This window comes from Apodemus sylvaticus, chromosome 6, assembly GCF_947179515.1.
Source record: "Apodemus sylvaticus chromosome 6, mApoSyl1.1, whole genome shotgun sequence".
NCBI classification, from domain to species: Eukaryota; Metazoa; Chordata; class Mammalia; order Rodentia; family Muridae; genus Apodemus; species Apodemus sylvaticus.
The window spans coordinates 78,356,613-78,379,823 of NC_067477.1; positions in this window are offsets into that span (position 1 = coordinate 78,356,613).

The following is a 23,211-nucleotide window of genomic DNA, read 5'->3' on the forward strand; positions in this document are numbered from 1 at the left end:
AAGACAGATGGTAGAGGAAACCCCATTTATCTGCCAGCAGCCATTTCATAATTCTCACTGTCCTGTCAAGCCAGGGTGGGAAAAATGAAAGCAGCCTTGCTAATTAGCTATGCTCATTAGGTCTGTGTTGGTTTAAAGGCAGGACCTCACCCACCTCTGTCCTGCTCCTCCATCTGGTTCACTTGCCTGACTACCCAATGTCTTTTCCAGATGCTTTCAGAAAGCCCTGTGATGCCATTAGCAAAACACATGTCTGCAAAGCCTGAAAGCTTCGCGGTTGTCTAGGTGGAAATTTATTTCTCTTTTATTCACTACCTTTCTAGTTCCTTCTTGCAGGCCCATATAAGAAGCCCCCTGCCTCCGCTCTATTTGTTGCTTCCATGCTTCTGGCTTACCAGTACTCATATTTCAAAGACCACATTTCTTTCCCTCTCCCTTCCTGAGTTGTTCTTTTCTACTTAAAGTGTCAGACACTTGTCTTAGCATTTTTATAGCATGAATTAAGCCAACTACTTCCAGTCCTTGCTGTGCCATGTTTGTGAATTTAGAGAATGTTGAGGAACTCCATGGCCTTTTGGTACATCTGAGACCCTTTGCTGTCATTCAAGGGCACTTTCTAGGAATTCAAAATGAGACTATAAACAAGAGTGAGAATGGGGACAGAAAGCCCTCAGAGGCCCAGGTTTGTGAGCATTTCCCTGTGCAGAAAAATAAGGGTCTGTGCTCACTTTCACATTCTACTTACCATCTTGAAGTTCTCCATAATTTTTAAACAACCCCCCAAACTGTCATTTTGTATTGAGTCTCCTATGGCTGGTTCTGCTTCAATTGTTGGATAAAGGGCAGAGCGGTAATTTAATAAGGTCAAATTGATAGGCTAGAAATCCCAAAAGTTTCTAGGAGCCTAGAGAAGCAAATTTCAGCCCATTTGATCTATCGGGGAAACATAAACATCAAATGCTATTTGTGTCTGGAAGAGGGTTGCTTTCTGTTTTATTTTATCATATTATCTTATTTTATCTTATTTGGGACTTTTGTGATGCTGAGAAAGAAGCACCAGTCCTCATATATGTTACGTAAGTGTACCACTGAGCCCATTCTCAGTCTGGAACAGTCTGATTTTGATGTGCTGAAAAGAATGTGCAATCCTGAAAAGTAGAGGCAAACACCACATGGTTGTAAATTCCCCAAGGCAGTGGTTTTCAGCAGTGATACCTCTTGGGAGGAAATTGTTGGCACGAATCCCTTCACTGTGGTACAAATTTCCCTATATACCAATTACAATAAAACATCAACCAGCGACTAAAAAGATTTGTGAGAAATAAGACTATAGCATAAGTGGGAAACTTCTTGGGGGGGGGGATATATTAAATGTCAGGCTGAAGAAAATATAAAAATGGCTGAGCATTGGGTGGAGAACAACTGTTGGAGATCTAGCTACTGAAGAAAGAAAATATTTCTCTTGAATTCATCTGGTCATTTGTTCACAAAGCTTGTTCAATTATAATTCACTCTCAACAACTGGTGTGGCACAGACCTATCCTACCACCATCTTTCCTCACACTGCCTCTCCCATTCTAATGCTGTGTGACAAAACTTCCTGGAGAGATGTAACCCATATATCAAGTCTTCCTAGAGAGGGAAACCACAACAGATCAAAGTCATGAAATTCACTGGGTTACTAACAGTAATTTAGGTGAGGGGGTAACTTACAAGGTGCAGTGGTGACTGGAAAGCAGCTACATCACCAAAGAGGCTCATCCCAGCACTAGCAATGTCTCTTGGAAGCTAGCCACACGCATGGAGCTCTCTGCAGAGCTTGAAAGCAGTTCCACATCCAGACTATGTTCTCTCTGCAGATGGCTAGTTAGTCTTTTCTCCTAGAAGATGTTCACTCATTTTTACATTGCTTGGGTAGGGTCATCAGAGAATCATTCAAGTTTCTGTTCTCCTGGACTACTGACATTTTGTTTACATCTGAAATGTCAAGGACTTCTCTCTCCTCTGGAGGAACGGTTCAAAAGGAGGGAATGTTTCTATAGCAGAAAATTGCCATACAACATCCACAAATACACAGAATAGAACATTTCACCTGATATCCTCAACTTTGGCCCTGTAGCTTCCTTAACTCCATTACATTCAACTCATAGTCTGTACAGCCCATCTTATTAAACATGCCAAGAAAGTCATTTATACTTCTACCCTCTCCTAAAATTTTTTGTGAATAATACCACCCACACACCTGTCTATGGCAGGAGATAGGATCTTAAGGAGGTAATAAGTGAAATGAGGTCATCAGTGTGGACCCTAATGTAATATGATAGCTGTACTTATGAGAAGAAAACTCATGAAACATACATAGACAAGGGAAAAGATAGATAAGCCACTGGGAAAAAATGGGCATCTTCAGTATGATAGGGGGCCGATAATAGATTATCTCTCAAAGTAACCAACCTTGATAATACCTTGACCACAGGTACCCAGACTCCATAACTATGGGACAATAAATTGCTATTATTTAATACCCACTGTGTAGTACTTTTGTTAAAAAAATGTCTTAGCAAACAATTATATCACCAAGCTGGATGTGATAGGACACACCTTTAATCCTAGCACTTAAGAGACAGAAGCAGGGAGAGCACTATGAGTTCAAGACCAGACTGGTCTACATAGTGAGTTCTGGAAAAGCCATGTATATGCAGAGATAACTTGTATCTTTCAAAAAAATCCAAATACATATCACCCAAATTGTTTATTAACCTATCTTCATCTCAGGACAATGCCATTTAATGAGATCTCTGACAGTAAAGTGGAAGTCTTAGATCCTAGTGCATAAAAGGATTATAAAGATCCAAAACAGAGCCTATCCATACAAATCTCTTGACATCCACTTACAAAGCACCTCATAAGTAAGCAGTTCATTCTATGCTCATTGACTACAAGAATTAGTACTAGGAAAAATGGATACACTACCAAAAAGCAATCTGTAAATAAGATCCAAATGCCATTCTTTACATAATGAGAAAAAATTCCTAAATTTAATATGAAGCACAAAATAGTACACTTAAAACAACCCTTAGCAAAAAGAACAGTGCTTGAGGTAACACAGTGTTTCATTTGAAGCTATAATACTGAGTTGTACTAATTAAAACTCCATGGTACTTGTACTGGCTAGTTTTATATCAACTGGACACAAGCTAAAGCTATCTGAAAGGAAGTAACCTCAATTAAGAAATTGCCTTCAAAAAACTGACATTTTCTTAAGTAATGATTGATGGAGGAGGGCCCAGCCTATTGTGGGCAGTGCTGTCCCTGGATTGATGGCCCTGGGTTCTATAAGAAAGCAGGGTGAGCAAGCCTTGAGAAGCTAGTAAGCAGCAAGGCTCCATGGCCTGTGCATCAGCTCCTGCCTCCACGTTCCTACCTAAGTTTCTATCCTGACTGCCTTCAATGATGCGCAGTGCTAGAAAACTGTAAGTCAAATAAGCCCTTTCCTTACTAACTTTCTCTTTGGTCATGGTATTGCACGCAACAATAGGAAGCCTAACAAAGACAGTACTGGCATAAAAATAGACACATTGATTAGCATAATAAGAGAGAGGACTCAGGTATAAGGCTCTGCAACTCTAGCTGCTTGATTTTTGACAAGGTGTCATAATATCTGTTGGCAAAAAGATGGTCTCTTCAACAAAGAGTGCTGAGAAAAGTGGTTAGTCACATAGGAGACTGAAACTTGATCCCTAGCTCTCACCCTGCAGAAAAATAAATGCCGAATAATCAAATGTAAGGCCCAAAACTCTAAAGCCATTAGAGAAAATGGAGGGAATACATTTTAAAACACAGGAATATGAAAGGACTTTCTGGACAACTCGATTCCAATTGTTCTGGATATAAGGTCAACAACTAATAAATGGGACTACATGACATCAAAAAGTTTCTACACAGCAAATAAAACAGTCAAGTTAAGAGATAGCCTACATAACATGAGAAGAAATATTTGCTACTTATGCATCTGATTGGGGATCAATATATAAAATAGACCACACAGAACTAGACAACACTGATCAACCTGAAACTAAACCCAATCAAGAGACTAAGAAAATGAGCGGAGAATTCTCAAGAAGATGAAGTACAAATGGCCAGTGAGAAATGAAAAAAAAAATGTGTAGCACCTCATTAACCATCAGAGAAATAAAGCTATATGGAGAGTTCACCTTACACCACTCAGAATGTCAGCTATTATGAAGTAACATTACAGCCAATTGTGGCAAGAATGTATCTCCTGCCTAGTGGGCAAACCCTCTCCGGCTTCTGTGAACAGGAGCCTCGATGTAACAGGATAAGCCATGGCTTTCCACCATGCTGGAGCAATGGACGTGGGAAGTGGGCCAGAGACACAATGCAAAGAATGTTTTCCTAGGTCCTAACTCTTCAAGGGAGAGTGAGATGGACAAGGACAAGTATGGCACATGACATGTGAGATCACCTCAGAGTACTGGAAACATTTCTAAGCTATGTGATATATGCAAGGACTTAAAAAAATAAACACTCTGATAAACACACCTATATGTTTAATTTATTGAAAAATTAGAGAAACTTTCTCGTTACATAATGGGTCAATTTCTGTATCTTTGTCTATTCAATGATGTAAAAATCACTCACTTTTTACTATAAATATGAGCAATATCTTGGTCAAGGTGTATGGCCTAGGCTGTTCTCTTCCTTGAAATTCATTTCTTGTGTACTCTTGTCGCAGAAACATAATGCATCACTGGCATTATTCTGGGTTATGCTGCACTCACTTTTAATTGTTTTAAATTATTGGAAATGGGAAGCAGATGGACACTTGTCCCACTCTATCTCTGATAATTAGATAGAGTTGACTATTGCTTCCATGGGGTTTTCCTCCTCATTGCTGAATGAAAGAGTGCTCCAATGGGGCTCCTCAAAGCATCTGAGAACCAATGGTCCATCACTTCCTCCTTAGCATTTACTCATTGATACTGAAAAAAAAAAAAGCAGGAGTCAAATTATCTTTGTCTCTTTGGTTTTCCTCTAATGGTTTTGCTACTTGACTTTGCTTTTTGGCAGGAGTTGAAACTGAGTGAAGGGGATGCTGTATAATGCCTGGCTGAATTTCACTTCCTAAAACCAGAGCCTGATTGGGGAGAACGTGATCATCATAACTGTTGGAAAGTGCTGGGCTGTGATACTCCAACTCTCACTTCTTCCAAAGTGATCACAGAAAATAGCATGAAGAATGACAAACCCTTGTTTGAATCCTAACCCAGTGGGAAATTGTTGAAAGCAGTGGTGCACTGCTAAGTGCTTAATAAATGGATCTCAAAAATTAGGAAAAGATCTTCACCAACCTTAAATCAGATAGAGGGCTAATATCCAATATATACAAATAACTCAAGAAGTTAGACCCCAGAAAACCAAATAACCCTATTAAAAAATGGGGTACAGAGTTAAACAAAGAATTCTCACCTGAAGAACTTCGGATGGCAGAGAAACATCTTAAAAAACTGCTCAACTTCACTAATTATCAGGGAAATGCAAATCAAAACAACCCTGATATTTCACCTCACACCAGTCAGAATGGCTAAGATTAAAAACTCAGGAGACAGCAGGTGTTGGCGAGGATGTGGAGAAAGAGGAACACTCCTCCACTGCTGGTAGGGTTGCAAATTAGTACAACCACTCTGGAAATCAATCTGGCGCTTCCTCAGAAAACTGGGCATGTCACTTCCGAAAGATCCTCCTATACAACTCCTGGGCATATACCCAGAGGATTCCCCAGCATGTAATAAGGATATATTCTCCACTATGTTCATAGCAGCCCTATTTATAATAGTCAGAAGCTGGAAAGAACCCAGGTATCCCTCAACAGAAGAATGGATGCAAAAAATGTGGTATATATACACAATGGAGTACTATTCAGCCATTAGAAATAATGAATTCATAAAATTCTTAGGCAAATGGATGGAGCTGGAGAACATCATACTAAGTGAGGTAACCCAGTCTCAAAAGATCAATCATGGTATGCACTCACTAATAAGTAGATATTAGCCTGGAAAACTGGAATACCCAAAACATAATCCACACATCAAATGAGGTACAAGAAGAACGGAGGAGTGGCCCCTGGTTCTGGAAAGACTCAGTGTAGCAGTATAAGGCAAAACCAGAACAGGGAAGTGGGAAGGGGTGGGTGGGAGAACAGGGGGAGAGAAGGGGGCTTATGTGACTTTCGGGGAGTGGGGGACCAGAAAAGGGGAAATCATTTGAAATGTAAATAAAACGTATATCGAATAAAATTTTTAAAAATTTAATAAAAAAAAAGAAAAAAGGAGAGAGACAAAATAAAAAATTTAGCAACAAATTGCTGTCAATAGGTGTGGCTAGGAATCTGGAGAATTGATTTACATTAATAAAGATCATGAGAGGCAGACGTGTCTCACAATGCCAATTTGCCATTCAGATTTAGTGCATATAGAATTTACAAAATTAGGCCATAGTAACAGGAAAATAGCATAGTATTTTTCCCTTTTTGTGGCTTGGAAAAGTTGTTTGCCAAAAAACATAAATATTAATAATGTTTAAATATGCTTAAATAATACCACCTTTAAAAATTTTTGAGACAACCCTTGAGTTTATACTCACTTTACTATATCCCTGGTCTAAAAGCCAAGAGTGATGCTCTGCTCTGGTATTTCCACAAACAACAAGTTTTTGTGGTGTCCCTTTCGAAGGCTGTGGAGGTAGACATCATTAAGTGAAGAGTGTAGTTAACCTCCTGAGGGAGTCCTGCCTCAAGTTTATCAGCTGGAGCCTGAGAAGGATGTCTCCTGAAAGGCTCTGCCAGAGCCTGACAAATACAGATGAGGATGCTCACAACCAACCATTGGACTGAGTACAGGGTCCCCAATGGAGGAGTTAGGGGAAGATTCATGGAGTTGAAGGGCTTTGCAACCCCACAGGAAGAACAGCAATATCAACCAACCAGATGCCCCAGAGCTCCCAGGGACTGAACTACCAACCAAAGAGTACACAAGGAGGGACCCATGGCTCTGGCTGCATATGTGGCAGAGGATGGCCTTGTTGGACATCAGTGGGAGAAGCAGCTCTTGGGCCTGATGGTGTTCGATGCCCCAGTGTAGGAGAATGCCAGGGTGGGAAGGCAGTAGTGGGAGGGTGGGTGCCAGAGCACCCTCATAGATGCAGGGGAAGGGAAGATGATAGGGAGTTTCCAGGGGGAAAACCAGAAAGGGGATAATATTTGAAATGTAAATAAATAAAGTATCCAATAAAAAATAGAGGACAGATTTGAATAGAGAATTCTCAGGAGAGGAATCTCAAAAGACTGAGGAACACTTAGAGAAATGTTCAACAACCTTAGACGTTATGGAACTGCAATTCAAAATGACTCTCAGATTTTATCTTACTCCAGTAAAAATGACTGACAAAAATACTAGTGACAGCACATGCTGATAAGGATGTGGAGCAAGGGGCTCATCTTGCTGTGAGTCCCTTATATAGGTACTATGGTAATCAATATGGCAGTTCCTCAGAAAACTGAGAATTGATCTACCTCAAGACCTAGTTATACCACACTTGAGCATATATCCAAAGGATATTTCATCCTACCACAAGGAAACTTCTTCAACTATGTTCATTGTGGTTTTAGTCATAATAGCCAGAAGGGAAATAACCTAGCTATCCCTTAATGGACAAGCAAAGTGTGGAATGGAGTATTACTCAACTGAGAAAGAAATTAGGGAAATGACCCCCTTCACCATAGCCACAAACAGTATAAAGTATCTTGGGGTGACTCTTACCAAACATGTGAAAGATCTTTATGACAAGAACTTCAAGACTCTGAAGAAGGAAATGGAAGAAGACCTCAAAAAATGGGAAAACCTCCCATGCTCATGGATCGGTAGAATCAATATAGTTAAAATGGCCATTCTGCCTAAAGCACTATACAGATTCAATGCAATACCCATCAAAATCCCAACTCAATTCTTCACAGAGTTAGAAAGAGCAATTATCAAATTCATCTGGAATAACAAAAAACCCAGGATAGCTAAAACTATTCTCAGCAACAAAAGAAAATCTGGGGGAATCAGTATCCCTGACCTCAAGCAATACTACAGAGCAATAGTGTTAAAAAACTGCATGGTATTGGTACAGTGACAGACAGGAGGGTCAATGGAACAGGATTGAAGATCCAGAAATGAACCCACACACCTATGGCCACTTGATCCTCGACAAAGAGGCTGAAAACATCCAATGGAAAAAAGATAGCCTTTTCAACAAATGGTGCTGGTTCAACTGGAGGTCAGCATGCAGAAGAATGCGAATTGATCCATCCTTGTCTCCTTGTACTAAGTTCAAATCCAAATGGATCAAGGACCTCCACATAAAGCCAGACACTCTGAAGCTAATAGAAAAGAAACTGGGGAAGACCCTTGAGGACATCGGTACAGGGAGAAAGTTTCTGAACAGAACACCAATAGCGTATGCTCTAAGAGCAAGAATTGACAAATGGGACCTCATAAAATTACAAAGTTTCTGTAAGGCAAAGGACACCATCAAGAGGACAAATTGGCAACCAACAAATTGGGAAAAGATCTTCACCAATCCTACATCAGATAGAGGGCTAATATCCAATATATATAAAGAACTCAAGAAGTTAGACTCCAGAAAACCAAACAACCCTATTAAAAAATGGGGTACAGAGTTAAACAAAGAATTCTCACCTGAAGAACTTCGGATGGCGGAGAAGCATCTTAAAAAATGCTCAACTTCATTAGTCATTAGGGAAATGCAAATCAAAACAACCCTGAGATTTCATCTTACACCAGTCAGAATGGCTAAGATTAAAAATTCAGGAGACAGCAGGTGTTGGAGAGGGTGTAGAGAAAGAGGAACACTCCTCCACTGCTGGTGGGGTTGCAAATTGGTACAACCACTCTGGAAATCAGTCTGGCGGTTCCTCCGAAAACTGGGCACCTCACTTCCAGAAGATCCTGCTATACCACTCCTGGGCATATACCCAGAAGACTCCCCACCATGTAATAAGGATACACGTTCTACTATGTTCATAGCAGCCCTATTTATAATTGCCAGATGCTGGAAAGAACCCAGGTATCCTTCAACAGAAGAGTGGATACAAAAAATGTGGTATATCTACACAATGGAGTACTATTCAGCCATTAGAAACAATGAATTCATGAAATTCTTAGGCAAATGGATGGAGCTAGAGAATATCATACTAAGTGAGGTAACCCAGACTCAAAAGGTGAATCATGGTATGCACTCACTAATAAGTGGATATTAACCTAGAAAACTGGAATTCCCAAAACATAATCCACACATCAAATGAGGTACAAGAAGAAAGGAGGAGTGGCCCCTGGTTCTGGAAAGACTCAGTGAAACAGTATTCAGCAAAACCAGAACGGGGAAGTGGGAAGGGGTGGATGGGAGGACAGGGGAAGAGAAGGGGGCTTACGGGACTTTCGGGGAGTGGGGGGGCTAGAAAAGGGGAAATCATTTGAAATGTAAATAAATTATATCGAATAAAAAAATTGTAGATAAAAAAAAAAAGAACAGGGAAAAAAACTGACATTGTGAAATTTGCAGGCAAATGTATAAAACTAGAAAAAAGTTATCATCGTGAGTGAGGTAACTCAGACCCAGAAAGACAAAGATGGTACATGTTCACTTCTAAGTGGATATTAGCCATTAAGTAAATGGATAATAGTAATTCATTTACAATGTATAAACCCAGAAATCTTAGTAAAGAGGGGCACTCTTAGGAGGATGGGCTAATCTCCCCGAGAAGAGGAAATAGAATATATTTTATACATGTGCTGGGGCAAGTGGGCATGGAAGAGAGAAGGTGGGAGGGGTGGAAATGAGAGAAAGAACACTGAGACAGCAGGAATTGATGCAAGGTGTGGAAACTTAATGCGGTGTAAACTTCCTGGAATACATAAAGGTGATTCTAACGAGAACTCTGAGTGATGAGAGATATTGAGTCTGTTCTGGCCATCCTATAGATGGGCATGGCTTCCAATGGAGGGTTTGCGTTGCATTCAACTGAGTTGTTTGAACAAGGAACTCTCATCGAAATCCCCAAATAACCCAGACTAACCCTAATGGATTGCTCTCTGAAAGCTGCCATCAGGGCCCCTTTAATAAACAAAACATCCACAGAGCTCATTGAATATGGAGACTTTGAGCTGCACCTGCATGGAGCCTTCAGCCCCATATTCTAGTCTCTCTGGTGTGAGAAGGGACTCCTCAGGCTATAAAAAAGAAACACCACAAGCCATTTGATCTAACATCCTAGGACTTCTTGAAGAGTTCTGATCTGTCATAAAAAGCATTAGATCAAAGATGACTCCCAGAAAACCTGTGAGACTGCAAAAAAGAGCCAAGGCCAGAGCTGTGGTTGCTTCCCTTGTCTTCACTGAAGTCCTAGCAGGTGATGATGCACTCCCCCACACCTCCCCACACACACTCATTCTGAGTTACTTAATCAGGCAGTGCTTTCATTAAGGCACAATGAAGGTGTGACAAGATACAACTGGCCAAGGATTTAGGGCTTGGGATTGGCTCAAATGCTGTAAATAAGCTTATGTCCTGTGCAATAAACTCAGATCCACACCCTGATGCTGGTTTCCGAGTCCAATTTCCTGGGATTCATCACGTGACTCTGTCGCCTCTCATCCCCCATCCTCAGTCCAGTTCCAACAAAACTTGTAGGTATAAAAGGAGGAGGCTAATGTTGGGACAATGGCGTAGACGAGATCTTCACCATTATCATAGAAGACAAACATCTGGAAATTAAGAAAAGACATACATGTATAGATACAAGAAGCATACAGAACACCTAAAAGATAAGTCCAGGCTAGAAACTCCCTAAGACATAGTATAGTTAAAACACTACATGCTCAGAGCATTTAAAAAGTACTGGAAGCTGAAAGAGGAAAAAATATAACTCACATATATAGAAAAACTCATCAGAATAACAACTAATTTCTCAATGAAATGATTGAAAGTCAGAGGAACTAGAGCAATATACTCCAAGTTCTAAAAGATCAGGAATGCCAGCCCATACTATCATACCCAGCAAAATAATCTTCCATAGTTGAACAAGAAATAAAACATTTCCATAATATAAACATTAAAATATTTCATGTTCACCAAACCAGTCCTTCACAGTATACTAGAAGCAATACTTCAGCTGGAAGAAAATAAGCCTAGCCAGGTAACTAAAGAAACATAACAAATAAAGCTGTAATTACTGAAACATAGAATACAACTGTCAACACACACACACACACACAGAGAGAGAGAGAGCAATTAACACACACCTTGTAACAAGTAATAGCAATAAGTAAGGATGGCTTTAATTCTCCAATCAGAAGACAAATGCTAGTAAAGAGATTAAGAAGCAAAACCTACATAACTTGTCTACATGAAATTACTTCAAAGGTAGCTATCACTTTAAAGTGACACAAAGGGGCAGGGAAGGCATTCTGGGCAAAGGGACCAAGAAACAGTCACTGTTATCCTATAATATGTGAAATAATAGACTTCAACCTAGAACAGTTTAAAAGAGTTGAAAAATGAAACTTCATTCTAAACAAGGGACTGACTAACCAAGACGATATTGTAATCCTAAATATATATGGACTAAATTTTGGCACACCCAACTTCATTGAAAGCATGCTATTGAACTTAAAGACTAAAATTAGCTCTGACTCATTAATAGTGAGTGATTTAAACATCCCACTTTTTCTAGATTTGTCGTCTGGACAAAAAAAAAAAAAAAAAAAAACATAGAAACATCAGAATTAAATGATATCATACATTAAACTGACCCGACAGATATCTATAGAATATTTCCAAACACCAAAGGATTATATATTCTGCTCTGCAGCACATCAAAGCATCTCTAAAATAAACTTTATTTTGAGACATAAAACAAATACTAACAAAATCAGAAAAATCAAAATAACTCCAAGTATCTTAATCACATTAAAATAAGGTTTTAAATTAATACCAAAATAAATCTCTAGTAATTACACAAACAAGTAGAGATTGAAGACTGAAATTGAATAATGAAGGGGTGAAAAAGAAATCAAGAAATAAATAAAAATAATTTGTGGAATTAAACGAAAATGAGAATAGAACGCAACAAAATTAAACATCTGCATTATAAAGAACAAAAAGAGCACACATAAATGACCTAATGGTGTCAATTAAGAATTTTGAACAAAAAAATTCAAACTCAGTAAGTGACAAGAGCAATAAATCAGAGCAGAAACTAATGAACTAGGTACAAAGAATGCAATAAAAAAAAAAACAATGATACCAACAGCTGTTTTTTTTTTTTTTTAATACAAGATATACAAGAACAATAGACTCTTGGCTCAATTAATCAAAAGAAAGGGATGACTCAAATTAACATAATCAGGAATAAAACGCAAAACATTACAACAAAGGAATTTGAAAATATTATCAAGGGGACTTTCGGGGAGGGGAAAATCCAGGAAAGGGAAAATCACTTGAAATGTAAATAAAGAATATATCAAATAAAAAAAAAAGAAAATCTAAAACAAATGAATAAGTTTCGAAATTCATCCAAACCATCAAAGTTAAACCAAAAAGAGACCCATGTTTTAAACAGACCCAAAACAAATAAGATATCATCATCATCATCAAAATCTTTCAACTAAAAAAAAAAAATACCCAGCACAGAAATCTACAACTGGTCAAATGTAAAGAACAACCGACTGTGTGGTACACAATAACACAATTGATACATCTATAACACAGCTCCTGTACCAAAGGCATAGGGAATACTGTAGAAGAAGGGGAGAAATACTGTAATATTCAGAGGATGTCTGTCATGAGACAGTGTCTTCTACGATTAGTACCTTTGTGGTGGAGAGATGGGTCACAGGTTAAGAGTACAGGCTGTTGTTCCAGAGGTCCTGCATTCAGTTCCCAACAACTACATGGCAGCTCACAATCATCTATAATGGACTCTTGTGCCCTCTTTTTGTATGTCAACAATAGCATACATTAAGTAAATTAAAAATCTAAAAACAAACAACAACAACGACAAAAACCTTCGCAGTGATAGCCCTTGTCAACATTCCATCATGGATGAGGAAAATCTCACAAGGCCTGTCTTAGGGTTTCTATTCCCGCACAAACATCATGACCAAGAAACAAGTAGGATAGGAAAGGGTTTATTCAGCTTACACATCCATCCTGCTGTTCATCACCAAAGGAAGCAGGACTGGAACTCAAGCAGGTCAAGAAGCAGGAGCTGATGCAGAGGCCATGGAGTGATGTTCCTTACTGACTTGCTTCCCCTGGCTTGCTCAGCCTGTTCTCTTACAGAACCCAAGACTACCAGTCTTTTGGGTGGCACCACCCACAAAGGGCCCTCCTCCTTGATCACTAATTGAGAAAATGCCCCACAGCTGGATCTCATGGAAGAACTTCCACAACTGAAGCTCAGTGATAACTCCAGCCTGTGTCAAGTTGACACACAAAACCAGCCAGCACAATTGACCCCATACATAGAAAAACCTATAGGCTTTCTAATTGCTTCTGATAGAGGAAGAATAATTTTTCCACAGGGATGTGACCATGATAGGTTATCCAATCCCAAATGGTCAGTTCTAAACACATACACATACTAGCACACTAAGTGGACTCAGCCGGTAGCATATATATATACATACATAATATGCAGTATTGTTAGCAATAATAACAATACATAATAATATGATGATAATAATATGTAATGTTAACAATAAAAAGAGAGGTCATGAATTTGATAAAAAATGGGATACAGGAAAAGTTAGAGGGGAAGAAAATTGAGTGGAAATTATATAAATATAGGGTTCATGGATAAAATTATCAAAAATAATTCAATAGATGTAAAACATTATTCATGAAGGGAAAGAATGAGAATTCCTAAGCTGAGGTAGCTCCTTCAAGAATTCTCCAGGTAGAAACGAGGCCGTGTAGCCATTATACCATCATTCTGATCAGTCACTGGATAAGGGCTTCCACTAGAAGATGCCCTATTGAGGGTGTGCAGTTTTCCTCAAAAGAAACTGACAGCAGAGCCTGATTTCCAGAAGACATTGCAAGAGCTTGAGAAATAGATCATAACAGGTATTCCAAGGAGGAAGTATCTTCTACACAGAGAAAAGGAAACTCAAGAAGCACTGGGTAACTTGACTGTGTTTCACTCTTTGTCTTGCACAAGATTTCATGAGAAGATTCTGAGCCAGAGACAGCAATTTGCATGCAGCTGATTAAACAATGGTCTCAGGGACTACTAAAATGAATAAACATTTAAAGAACTGAGAGACAAAGTATTGGAAAAAGAAGAAATTCAAGCTGAGAGCTCAGCCAATCTGCCCTTAGAAATGCTCTGAATCAAGGTAAATGAGATGGGCCTGTAGCTTAATACAGATCAGTCATTGGACATGAGGTCACTCCAATGCATGAGGGCATTCACAAGGCAAAAAGCAAGGGATGAAAGGAACTCTTTGGTGAGCAGTCATCAAAAACACCCTTGAGATTATATTATTCCATGAGAACCATGTATGAATATCACTACAGTTAAAGTAATCTTTCTAGTTTCTTGCCTGATTAGAATGGGAAAAGAATACATTTTCCTGATCTATGTTCACATAAAATGTACTTAAAGTTGTGTCAATATTCTATTTACAGGGCAAGACCAACATATTCAGTCTTATATGGTTAAACCTGTAGTATGTGTCAGGCAATAATGGCACATACCTTTAATCTCAGCATCTGAGTCAGAGACAGACCAATCTCTGTGTTCAAGGCCAGCCTGGTCTACAAAGTTCCAGGATGGCCATGCCTACACAGAGAAACCCTATATTGGAAATAAATCTATAGTACTTGATAGTCATCATCTAACATTCAGGGTAGTCTAATCTGTGGCTTAGAACTGACATTTTTATTTTGCCCTCTTGTCTAGAAGGGAAGTTAGATACACTTGATGGAAGAAGAGAACTAGCTCTCAAATATTGACCTATGATTGCCATTTGTATGCCATAGTATACTTCCAACTCTAAATTTGCATGCATGTATTTCTACACATATAAACATAAATAAAAACTAAATGAACTAAGAATTTATATTTAAGAAGTCTAATGGCTTGCTGAGGAGGTAATCATAGTTACCACTAGTTCCATTCTTTTGGGACCACTCTGACTCACATTCTGACTCTGTGTCAATGTTCATTAGTAGCAAATGCTTCTCTCCCATATTCTGAAATATCAGTTTATATATATTATTATATGGTCTTAGGCAAATTACTTAATCCTGTGCTTCCTTATCTTCAAAGTGGAGGGGAACATAGGCTTGATCTTGAACAACTGTGATGATGATGATGATGATGACAATGACAATGACAATGATAATAGAACATTTTAAGTACTTAACAAAATGACTGGCTCATAGATGCTTATAGGTGATTAACACATTTTTTCCTATATAGGGTTTTTGTATGAAAAGAGAAACTTATATCAGGAAAATAGAAATCTTACCTTTAGGAATTATAGCTCTCAATATCGAGAATTAGGGGCTTATACAACCATTCAAAGAAGTCATAAAGCCAAACTTCATTGGTTAGATTTTGTTTCAAGGTAGGGGTCATTTGAGAAAAGGGAATCTCAATTGAGAAAAATACCTCTACAAAGATTGTTCTGTGGGACTTTTAAGGGAATTTTCTTGACTAATGTCTTGCTCACTGTACATGGTACCACCCCTTGGAAAGTAGTGTGTGTGTGTGTGTGTGTGTGTGTGTGTGTGTATAGCTTATGGTTATGGTGTTTATAACAGCAATAGAAAGCATAAAAGAGCACCATGCCCCAAATATCAGCCTAGAGCACTGGAAATCATTGCAATTCTTCATTTCTGCCCTTCTTCTAATGGTGCCTTCTTGGGTGTTAAAGAGGGCCAATACATCACAGGCTTGCTAGGAAAAAATTGTCTGAACCTGGGACAACCCTATATCAAATCTTCCTCCTCTATTTCTAAGACTGGGATTTGCTCCCTCCCACAGGTCTTAAGTGAGCATCTGTCACTGATATACTCAGTCTGGAACCACATGGATGAGAAGGACTATGAGTTTCAGGCTCCTTGTTTGCATGTCTTTCACATATGAACACTTTAACCAAACTCTCTCTCTCAAATAGAGAATTGAACAGATTAGATTTTCACTTCTGATCTCCACTCCAGTTAGAGATACTAATGATCACAGAAAGAGCCCAGATATTTAAAGAAGGAGTGAACTAGGTAACTGAGTAGTTAATCATGTGTTTTGATATATCTTACAGGTATTTTTTTAGAAATTTTCCTGTCATAAAATATCTATATTTCTTACTAAAATAATGACTGCTAATGTTTAAGTAATCTCCTTTAGTTTAATTAGAACTTCCATGATCATTTTTCATTTTTACCCCCAGAACAACTATGTGAGTTAGATATTTTTGCTCCAGGGTCACAAATATGAACATTAAGACTCAGACTCCACTGGCCTAGACCTGTTCTGCCACTGTCTTCTGCATTATAATGGATAAATAATTAAGAAAGCAAGGGGCCTGGACAGCCTATATGGTCCAAAAGTGAAAATAATTCAAGCATGAAAGTGTAAAACTATGCTACCTTATTAAAATGTCTTCACCACATAATAAAAGACATGAGGAATCTCTTTGTACATTATAATCAGATATTTAATATCCAAAATCTAGGACTTAACAGAACAACTTTTTTATCCCAGAAAGGTTAATGTCTTCCCTCAGACATATGGCTTTATAATAGTGCATTTCGAACTGAAATTTCAGTTGCTATACTCTAAAACTTTCTGGCCATTTTAGTTCCTGACATGACATTCAGTTAAATAGTGGCTTGGGGTGGGGGATGGAGGTACTAGGAATTGAAACTTGGACCACTCCACTACATGTACTGCCTTTTAAATTTCTGTTTATACATTCATTTATTTATTTTCAATACAGTGTCATATTTTGTTTTGTTTTGTTTTGTTTCTGGTCTAGATCCCACTATGCCAACCATGCTAGTCTCAAACTCACAGAGGTTCACTTTCTTTTGCCTACCATGTGCAGGGTGTTAAAGGAATATGTATTCACACATATCTTATGGTCCTTTTTGAAAGGAATTTCCTTTTTTTTTTTTAAAGGACCTCCCTAAGTTGTTCAAACTGAGCTTAAACCTGCCATCCTCTCCTCTCACCCTACCAAGTAGTTAAAGTTACAAGCACATGCTTCCATGCCCAGCTACTTTTGCTTATTAACACATTCTTTCTCCATTGACTATGGAAATTATGGGTATTGGGGGGTTTATTCTTGACAGAAAATCTTTGACTGAACTTGGAAGGCTCAAGCACAAGTATCACCTTAACAATGATGAAATCCAGTGCAGAAAGTGAGTCTAAAATGGGTCCTAAGGAAAATAGTTTAAATGTGTTTCAAAACATGCTGAAAACATCTGCACCAATTAAAAGGCAATTAAATATGTAATAAATGGAAATGCTACTAAATTGTTCTGTATAAAAGTCTAAATGAGAACTGTTGCATGTAGTCACAGACTGAAAAATGTGTGCCAGAATGCAGGTTATACTTTTTTTTGCCCCTCAACAATACCAGGGAGGAATCTTTAAAAGAACAGCTGAGAAACAGCTCTTTTCAGAGTTCCTCTGTCTTGTAAAGATGGTGTCATTTTTGCTCGCCTAGTTCAAAAGGGAAGAATGAATACAAAGCACACAGAGGGGTAGGAGAATTAGACGAAAACATGGGAATAAGACCTCAGAGCTGCCCAGGGTTTCAGCCTGTAAATGAATCAAGTAAAAGTTGATGCTAACACCTCCCCTTTTGGAGAAGAAACAATTCATCTTTTCTGATTTTATAATTTTACAGTCTAGGAAAATATATGCTATATACCCTGGTTGTTCTTTGATATATCAAATAAACATTTGTTACTCATTTCTATATGACAGGGCTCTTCTGATTGCCAGATAACATGATGTGGTGGTTTGTATAGGAATGGTCTCCAGAGGCTCAACTTTTAACTGCTTGGTCATTACGGAGTGGCACTACTTGAGAGAGATTAGGAGAGGTGGCCTTTTCGGAGTGAGTGGGTGTGACCTTGCTGAGGGAAGTGTCATAGGAAGTAGGCTTTGGGGTTTCAGAAGCTCAAGCCAGGCCCAGTGTTCTCCCTTTTCCTGCTGCCTATAGATCTGGAGCTAAAGCACTCCGCTCCTTCTTCAGTACCTAGTCTGCCTGAATAGTGCCATACTTCCCACCATGATGATAATGGATTAAACCTCTGTAACTGCAAGTCAGTCCCAATTAAAATGCTTTCCTTTATAAGAGTTGCCATGGTCATAGTGTCTCTTCACAGTGTATTTCACTGACTGAAATACATGGTTATGAATAGCCATGAAAACTGAACCAGAATTTGTTATAGGCTAGGGACCATTAGGCACTTTGACCTAACTCAATTGTGACAAAGGTTCAGAAATTGGAATATAAGCAGAGTTAGGGGATCATAGAGTTAGCAGCTAACACTGCCACTTGTGAGACCAATCATGCCCATGTCATGATTGGTCCTCTGTCAGTGTCCATCCGACAGCTGTGGTTAAGACCTGTGTTATTATTGATCTAGAGGATCAAAAGCAAGGAAGGAGACCTACCACAGGAGAATAGATAAACTGCATCTTCCTGGCATATTGTCACCCTTTAGTTAGTTGCTGCATTTAGCCCAGCTGATGTCTAGCAATTAAGTGTTATTGGCTTTGCTTTTCCCTTCCAAGCCTCAGGCAAGTTCCCGTTTCAGCCATTTACTTCCAGAACCAAAGAATTTCAGGAGACACTGGAGTAGGGAAGGAAAAGTAATTATCTACTTTAGAGCTAAGATTTTAGGTACATATACAGAAAAGGAGAAGACAGAAAGAAGGCAAAAATACAACAGCACTCTTAATCAGGTAAAGAACTGAATGAGCAAAAATGTAAAAGCTGTGTGATCTAAACAAACGTATTTCAGGAAGAATAAACTTGATTTTTGTTTCACTAATGGTGGTAGAAAATTACCTTAATCACTTATCAGCATCACCTAGATGGTGAGCTCCTGCATTGTTAGAATATCCTGCATCCTTTGTACTTGTATGTAATTGGGACTACTCTTTCAAAGCACCCTGAGAGAAACAAACGTGACTGGAGCCACCTGAAATCAATTTTCTCTCCATAGCAGACAAATTTTCTCTACAGGATTTTAGAATGATAATGAAAAGAGCTACTTAAGAGAAACTCCATTTTGTTCTAGATAAAGTTGAATTTTGCGTACACTATTACTATAGCTTGGTAGATGTAAATATGGTAAAGTACTTTAACTCAAAGGTGGGTATTCACTTAAAGGAGTCAATAAAGGAATATTTCTTCATGGTTTTCCTGGATCTAGTGGGTGGATATAGGAAGGACAAACAAATATGAAAATCAAGGTTACAAATTGCTACAAGAAACCTCTTATAAAGATCCAATACATTGCTGGCAAAGAAAAGGTTTACCCAGCTGGGAACCTTAAGAACTACAAAAAAAGCCTGGTAGTTAAGATGTGCCTACTTAGCAGTTATGTTAATGTTTTTGTGGGGGTAACTAAATGCTCTCTGGCTTGAAGGCCTACCACCTAGGAAGTAATCTATATCTGACACTGCTGAAAATCTGTAGAAGTAACTTTCTGAACCATGGCTGGCTGGTTCAACTCAGCTGTTCTGGTCAAAACACTTCACCAACTGACTGTTTCTAACTGGTTTCTTGTGTAACTTTAATTTTTTTCAAACTTTATTTTTAATGATGGTTCTTAAATCCTTTAATCTCCCTTCTAGCCCACCACCCACCAGAGGTACTGGGAAAGAAGTGATATGAAGGAAATGGACCTGTTTAGAAAGCTTCTTGGGAGCAACTCCCATCAGTGTTGTCTGGAAATCAGCAGTTCAGTTCATAGTTAGCAGGCAGCATCAGTTCCATCTACTAGCAAACACTTCATGGAAACACCAGCAGTCCAATTCGGTAGAGTCAGGTTAGCAACAGTGGTAACATGACCCAGCAGAACAGCTAGCCCTCAGTCTTGGTTCTATTCAACAGGAGGGACCCATAGGGACACCAGGACACAGGTTCTTGGCTGTGCCTCTCTCAGGGAAGTGAAGATCAGCAAAGATGTGAGACCTACGAGCATTGCATAGCAGGTTATGCCACCAGAAGGCTCTCTCTCCATAACTCCCTCAAATCCTATTTATACCCTCCAAACATCACCTGTCTCAGCACAGCTCTTGCCGCAAAATGTGCATCCAATCAGCCCAAGTCCTTGGAAGTGGCAAGAAAATACAGCATCCTACCAGGAGGTTTTTGGTGTGTTTCTCTCTATGGTGTCCTGACAAATGCACCACAACTATACAATGTAAGGCAGACCAATACATGCATGTAGTTAGCAAAAAATCCTTCAACACATGTCCTTTCATGTGCTTGCTTTAGCAGAGCATCCTCTCTCCTGTTTCTGCTTCAGCAAAGTATTCCTTCATGAGTCTGCCTTAACCTTTCACACCTGTGTCCACTTTAACAAAACATTCCTTCATGTGTTTGCCCCAACAAACCAACAGCCAAACAACATTGCAAAGAATCCTTACATTTCTACTTCATTCTTAACTTATAACTGAATTGCTCTACTTGGTCTCAGACTAACGCAGCAATTTACTAAGCTTCAGATTCCTTCACATTCACTGGTTTGTTCTATCTTCCCCTGTAACCTGTTTCTGCAAAATTGTCCCAGTAAAACTCCCTCCTCCTCTTCCTCTTCCTCCTCCTCCTCCTCTTCCATAACTCTATGAAGGCCATACCTAACCATATAATAATACAAAATATATCTAGTACAACTTCAAAAGTCCCCATAGTCTATCACAGACCTCAAAGCCTACTTACAGTGACATAACTCCTCCAATAAGACCACACCTACTCCAACAAGGCCATACCTCTTAATAGTGCCACTTCCTATGGGCCAGGCATATTCAAACCACCAGAAAGAGTTATACCAATTAAAGTGCAGAAAACAGTGTTATGAGATCAAAGTGGATTAGTATGGCAAATTCAAGAGATTTCAGATTAGGAGAATATTAGTAAGTTGTTTAGAAACCATTGCTGTGATGCTTTGGTAATGAATGTGGCTGCTTTCTGCCTTTGTCCAAACAATCTGTCTGGATAAAATTGAAGAATTCTGGATGAATGTCATTGACAGTGGATATTTAAGAACAGCCTAGTAGTATAGGATATGGTTATTAGTGGTAACTCATATAGAACTAAAGTGAAAATGAGCAAACTATGCAAGTGAAATATAAAATGTGCAGTACAGAGGGAAAAAAGGAACACCAAGAAGTATAATGGAGTTAAGGCCAGTGCTCAGGGACATAAAATGTTTCAAGAAAAGCTGATGTTAAATGAAATAAAGAGAGTGGTGACTTCAGGGCATACATTACTCAGCTAAGCTCCCAACTTGTAGAAAGAAATTAAAAGTTGAATCAGTGAAGGAAATCATCAACAACAGAAATATACTGCAAATGTAATTGAAGGGGGACCAAGATCAGTCCCAGAAAGCAAAGGTAGCTTGGTCCATATATTTCTGGCTTTAAAGTCAAGGATACAAGTAAGAGTTATAGAATATCCCTCTGTGGGTAAGGATAGCTGCTGAGGCTAGGTGTATACATCAGGAGTGCCCTGCATGGAGGCACAGAGAATCCATTCAATGAAGTTGTGAAAGTAAAGCCTGGATTTTGTTGGAGACCCCATCATTTTGGAGATGCCAGAGTCAAGGGATACCTGCCAAGGATAGCTACTAACAGGGTGTGGAACCATCTCAGGAGAGAGTGTGTTGCAGTCAATGAAGCTGAAAGGAATTGGAGACCTGAAGAACACTTTGACATCAGGTGTGGAGATAAAGAGTTTGTAGTTTGCCCTGCTGGTTTATGGTCTTGTTTTGATTTAGTATTCCTTCACTGTTTTCTCTTTTCTCTTGCTGTGCCAGTGAATACTGAAAGTATGTGATCTGCTTTTTATTTTGATTTTACTGAGGTTATGGTTAAGCGATTGCCATAAGTCTCAGAAGATACTTTCAATATTGGACTTTTAAATAGTGTTGAAACTGTGATAGACTATGAAGAATTTTTAAACAGGACTAAATACATTTTACATTACTATATGACTACTAGCTTATGAGGACTATGAAGTGGAATGTGGTGGTTTGAATGAGAATGCCCCCAATAGGCTCATAGATTTGAATACTTGGTCACAAAAGAGTGGCATTATTTGAAGGAATTAGGATTGCAGCCTTGTTGGAGAAAGTATGTCACTAAGGGTGAACTTTGGGGTTACAAGAAGTCCATTCTAAAGCCAGAGACTCATTCTTACTGATGCCTGTGGATCTGGATGTTGAACTCTCAACAACTCTAAACTTCTAGAACACCATGCCTACCTATATTCAGCCATAGTATTCATTCTGATGACAATAAACTAAACCCATGAAATTGTAAGCAAACTGCAATTACATTTCCTTTATAAGAGTTCCTGTGGTCATTCTGTCTCTTCACAGCAATAGAACCCTGAGACACTAGGTCTGCCTAAGAGTGAGCCAAAATGATCAGCTATGGGTGGATGAGAAACTCTGGAAGCCACCATCTCACTGATGAACTATTTGCTACAGATAAATTTATGTAGAGACAGAGACAGACAGACAGACAGACAGACAGATAGATGGACAGACTATCTTCAGTTCCATCCTCATTGGTGACCACACCTGTGGGAAGTTATAATACAATGTTTTCAGAGAAAGCTCTGGTTAAGCTAAGTGGGGCACAAAACAAAAACAAAAGCCATGAATCTGAGCAATAAACTGGTAAGTATGGGAAAAGGGTTGATAAGAATGGAAATGAGCTAAGGCAGGGTAGATCCAAAATACATTATGCATGTATGATATTGTTAAAGAACAAAATTAATCAATTAAAAAATATTGTATACCCTTGTTGAGATTTCAGCTTTCTAAGTTTCCTCTCCTGGTAAAATGTTATTATTGTTGTTTAAT